This window comes from Nanorana parkeri, unplaced genomic scaffold (genome assembly GCF_000935625.1).
Source record: "Nanorana parkeri isolate BGI_ZX_2015 unplaced genomic scaffold, ASM93562v1 scaffold118, whole genome shotgun sequence".
In the NCBI taxonomy this organism is placed as follows: domain Eukaryota; kingdom Metazoa; phylum Chordata; class Amphibia; order Anura; family Dicroglossidae; genus Nanorana; species Nanorana parkeri.
In genome coordinates, this window is record NW_017306386.1 from 1,239,377 (window position 1) to 1,245,376 (window position 6,000).

Below are 6,000 nucleotides of genomic sequence, written 5' to 3' on the forward strand. Positions count from 1 at the left end.
GGAAAAGTTTTGGAGTCATGCAGGATGCACTTCCTCAGGCTGGCATGTGATGTTTTGCCTGAGTAAGGGGATCCTGCGTGACCCCAAAATGTTGCACATATGTGATATGCTGCACGTTTCTTCATGTAATTTGGAGTGCCGGTGTCCTATCTGTATTCCTGGAGACATCAGGCCATCAGCCCCAGAGCAACACACAGTAGGTAGCATCATATTATTCTGCTTGGCTGGGATTTGTCATCCTCTATAGCGGATGGTATTCTAAATTGCTGGATAAGGTGTTGCTGGGATTTATCGTCCTCTAAAGCTGATGGTATTTTGCATTGCTGTATAATATATTGCTGGGATTTGTTGTCCTCTAAAGCTGGTGGTATTCTACATTGCTGGATAAGGTGTTGCTGGGATTTGTAGTCCTCTATAGCTATTGGTATTCTGCATTGCTGTATAATGTATTGCTGTGATTTGTAGTCCCTCTATGCCTCATGGGACTTGTAGTGCCAGGTTTGCCTACCCCTGCTGTAGAGGGCTGTGTAATGTGCATTTCACTTCCTACATGTAACTACATAAGGCCACTGATAAAATGTTACTCATAAAACAACATACCAGTGTTTAGCCTATACAGTCACTTGAGCTTAAAATCCCACCATACACAGTGAGGGGAATTTATCAAAACTGAAGCAGACAAAATCTGGAGCAGTTGTGCATGGTAACCAATCAGCTTCTCTGTCTCATTTTCAAATCTTAAGGCTCCATTCACACTGAGCGTATCGCAAATCGCGCGATTTGCATTTTGCGCGACATCGGTGGCATTGAGCAAAGTAGAATCGCGCCGGGAAAATCCGCTCCAAAAAGGGTCCTGTTGTAGCGACGCATGACCCGCGACAGCGACGAACAGAGCCCCATTGCCATGCATTGGAGAGCAATATCGCGAGGTAAATATCCACGATATCGCGATAAATCGCTCAGTGTGAATGGGGCCTTACTGAGCTTCTTTCTTCAGTTTGTTCAGTTAAGATTTGAAAAATGAGACAGAGAAGCTGATTGGTTGTCATGCACAACTGCTCAAGATTTTGTCTGCTCCAGTTTTGATAAATTCCCCTCAGTGTGTTCTAGCCTGGTTCTGGCCAGAGCGCACTGGATCGCGTTGCGGCCGGCTGACTATGTTGTGGGTCGGGAGGGGGCGTGGCAGTCTAATGAAGTGAATGGCACGGTAGCCACTCCCTCTAGCCGCAATGCGATCGGCCTCACGGGAACGCAAGGCACATCAATGACTGCGGCCCGGTCAGAAAAAATAGTGCTTGCAGCATTTCTTTGCGAGCGGGCCGCAGGGCTACCGTGCAATTCACTTCAATGGACCGCCACGCCCCCACAACACAGTGACCTGGCCGCAATGCAATTCAGTACGTTCCGGCCACAATCGGGCTGGTATGTTTGGCCACAGAGTGAATGTCCAATTTGAGCAGGTATGAGAACATGGTGGTTTACTGCACATATTAGGTATTAACGTATATTGTCTTAGGAAGTTTGGACTTTGGACAACTGATGTACTTGTTACATATCTATCTTGCACTTGTGTCCCAAAGGAGATAAAAAAAAAAAGGAGCTGTAAAGATTTACAGTGTACACTATGAATAGAAGAGCTACTAACTCATGCTTATCACCAACAACAGCAGAGCCTTCATTTCCTTTGCTCCTCAGCTCCATCTAGTGTCCATAGTGTGGTAGTTTCCTGATTTTACATTCGGCCTGGAAAAAAATAAATGCCACCAAAATGTTTTTTTGCCTCCATTTACACAAAACAAATGTATATGTAGTTTTACAGGATGGATGGCTTTGCAAATTTTCTTTTTTATTATTATTATAAGTACTCCTCCTTGTGCTGTCTTTTTCAAAATCCAGTCTAGCAGCATTTGTAGTGAATTGATGTCACAACCGACGCATGTTTGCATGTGTATGTTGGGGGGCAGGGGACTTTAAATTTCTGTTTGTTATTTTACTCTTTTTTTTTTTTTTTAGGCTGATGTGATTTGTTTTGCAAAACCGGATAACTAAAAGTAAATATTATATTGTATTAATACTAGGGATGCACAGATGCCTTAGTGTTTAGTGTCACTAACTACTTAAGGACCTCCCGTCCAAAAAACATCCTGTCTTGAAGTAGTTATACCAAGAACACAACACGGCTGCTGCTTGGTATCGTTTTAAACAGCGGGTGATGGCTGTTCAGATGCCCGATCGCTTGTATCTATATAGCCGTCGGATCACTTTTATGGTGCGGCAGAATGTGCCCCCCTCCGCCTTCCACAGGCTCCACTGTCCCCTGTGCAGGCCCAGGACCGGAACAGCGGGTCTTTCCTGACAGATCGTACGGAGATGAGCAGGCTTCTAGCTCCTGATCTCTCCTCCAATCATTGGATGCGGAAATTATGTGTATTGTGTCACTGTGTACATTTTCCGGCTTAGAGCCAGGAGAAGCTGGTGAAGCAGATCTCTTTGGGGTCCTTAGGTGACATATGGAGACATTAGGTCTTTCAGGCCCCTTAAGGCCTGTTCACATGAGTTTCAGGTCCTGATCTGCAGACGCGGTGCTACTGATGCAGTGCGTTTTGGCCGCGTTTCTGATGCGCTCCAGTAAAAAGTGGGGTGTGGGTGGGGCTGTTGGTATGTTAGCTGCAGTGTGTTTGACGCGTTTTTTACGCATTTGTGTTTCCTGACCGTACAAAATGCGACATGCAGTATTTTTCTGTCATAACCTGAACGGACTGCGCACGTGAGAACTGTAGCCCATAAAACACATAGGGATACATTGGGATGCATTTTGAGTGCAGGAGCGTACGGATCAGGTCAGCACAGAAAACGGACGTCGTGTGAACAGGCACTTAAGGAGGACCGGTCACATTACATCTATTACATAAGGGGCTTATTAGCCTCATATGCGATAGCAATAAAGTTGTGTAAAACGCAAAAAATTAAAGTAACATGGTCAAACGCAATTTTAAAGCTTGACATGTGTGGCCTCTATTTACCCGGCATGACTCCCGTCTTTTATATTTTACCAAAAAATGTGGGTATTATATTCTGTTTCTGTGCACTAAATGTCATTTTAGTGTATTGTATCCTAAACATACTGGTTTGATAAACAATTTGCAAACACCATATAATTAAAAAAAAAAAAAAAAAACAAAACTTGCAACTAGCATTTTTTTTATTTTACAAGGCCTCTGCTTTCAGACAATATATACATTGTTTGAGGGTCTGAAGCGGTTTTCTAGCCAATAATTCAGATTTTATAATGTTTGCGCAAATATTAAGAAATCAATCCGGACAGCGAGTGGTTAAGCAACTAAGGCAATACCTTCATTACATAGTATTTAAGGTTGAATAAAAGACATAAGCCCAACCTATTGCATGTATGGTTCTGCTGGTGTGTGTATGAGTCCATGTGTGATCTTGTTCTTGGGAGTACTTGTACCCCTGAATGTTATGGCCTCTAAGGAACTCATCCAAGAGCTTCTTGAATGATTCCTCACTCTTAGCTGAAATCCCTGCATGTGGCAGCAAGTTCCAGACCCTAACCGCTCTGAGAAGAAACCCTGCACCCCTTGTGCTGAATTTTTTTTTTTCTCCACCAATTTTAGATGGTGGCCTCTAGTCTTTGTTATGGGGTTAACGGTTATTAAAAAGTTCAAGGTGTAGGACTGCAATAGGCTCCTTAACAGTTTCAGTGAATGAAGAAACCATGGTTGTGACTGAACCAGCAGCCGACTGCCCATTCTCATGTGTTAGTAGAAACCTGGTGCTTTACAAACAGGGGTGTAAATCGACTAGACTATCTACAAATCCTCTCCACGATTCCAATCCGTTCTTCTTTCAGAGGAAGCCCTTCTTAGCATTCACAATATACTGTAGACACGATGCATAAAATTTCTAGCTTTACCAAAAGAAAGAGGAAAAAAAAAAAGGGGAAAGATTTTGCTAGAGCAATGGAAAGAAGGTATTGTGCATTTTCTTAATGACCCGTACTTAACGGTATTGCCAGAACACAGAATAGACAAGAAGCATCTTTTGTGCAGTAATTGGTTGCCAGCTGGCTGCTGCAAAAAAGTCTTGCCCAGCTGGAAGCCAAGCGCATATCTCAGTGTGGGCAAGTCTATTGTGTCTGGCTACTAACCAACTGTCGTGCAACACATTTTGTTGGCTTCCTTGAGGCATCGTAATTTTAAGGGTGTTATAGATGATGAAATTGGGCAAAGGAGGGAGGACGACACAAAATGACCTAAAAACCAAAGAACAGTTATTATTACCAATTAGAATGTGAACAATAATCTAATTAGCATAAGCCAGGAGGAGGGATGGCAAGCTTTGCAGCACACAGAACGTATTAGGTTTTTTTTGCTAGGATTCTGGGACATCTGTTCTGAAAGATGGTGTATTAACCCTTAGCAAGCAGATACATATTTATCACCAGCGGACATGTAGATGCTAGAAGAATGTACTTGTACAGCTACCCCAAATTCGATAGAAACCCTGTTACTGCAGTATAATACATTTTAGGATCCAACTCTTACTTCCCATAAATACAAATGATGCATCATTTTACCTTCATGTTACTGGCAACAGGGTATAAAAGGTCCCAGGATTCAAATAATTGCATACAAGTAAGGGGAAGTGATTAGGTAGTAGCCTTAATTTGGTCCCGAAAGCAATTCACTCAATACTGAAAACACACAGATATTTGCAGACATCACGTATTGAAACAGCTCTGTTGTTGTTACCACAGTAACATTACATGAACAAAACAGACAGTTGGATTTGAAAGTTAGCATTAAAAACTCCCCCCTAACAGGTTTACAGATATTTATTGAATGTTCTAGCTGCCATGCCTTTGTACTTAGTTTGTAGACTTAAAAAACAAAAACGGTCGAGCTAGAAAACAGGGAAATTGTTTTTTTTCGACTTGTTTTTGAAGCTGCAGACTCCGTAGTTGTCGTCATCATACTTTGAGTATTTAACAGTTCCTGAACCAAAACAAGCATGTCTGACCCAACACCTGATACACATGTTTTTTCCAAATCGCAACAGTGATGGAAGAAAGGAGGACAGCCCCAGGGCCAGGAGTAATCCCTTCGATGTGTTCACTTGTGCGTGTAGATTTGTGACTTGGGTTAGGCTGTGTAAATATTTTTTAAAGAAAATAATTCACAGCTGAGCATCAATTTATTGAAAATCCCACTGCGGCAGACTCAAAAATAACAAAAAGGTTTTTTGCACACTGGCTGGTGAGTGTGCTGGGAAACGTTCTGCTATTTTACTATGTAAAGCCCTTCCATGCGCACCTTGCTTTAAATTTGGTTATGATTTGTCTGCCATTTGTTTTGCTTGACTGATTTGGTGCAGTGACACATGGGGGGGGGGTCTCAGATGCCGTTGTGATGTGCAGGGTCCCTTGTGTGTCCCTGTGCCTTTAAGGAGGTTGGACTGCCCCCTGACAAACCTGCACCCAATTTTATCTTTTGCTACATGTGCTCCATGGAGACTCTCATAGTTTAAAGTGAGGACCGCACTATATAGAAGGTGCCTTGGCGCAGCTTTCACATATTCTGCAGAAGACGTGCATCTAAAACCTCTGTTTTTAACCTTAGCGGTTAGACAGGTTTTTTGCATGCTGGTTGGTGTGTGCTGAGAAACTTTTTGCTGTTTTACTGTGTAAAGCCTTTCCATCTGCACCTTGCTTTAAAGCTGGTTATGAGTTGATGAGTGCGTTTGCCATTTGTTTTGCTAGACTCAAAAATAAAAACACAACAGGCTTATTGGAAAAAAATTATATTTTGGAAGAACGCACTACAGAAGGTGACAGAATTCCAAAATCAAATTACATGAAAATATACATCACATTTTTTTTTCTCTTTGTACATTGGGTGAAGAAAAAACGGCTGAAGGAGAATAACATTAACAGAACAAGGAGGGTCATGAAGCAAAACAAAGTAAAGAGCAACAAAAGTG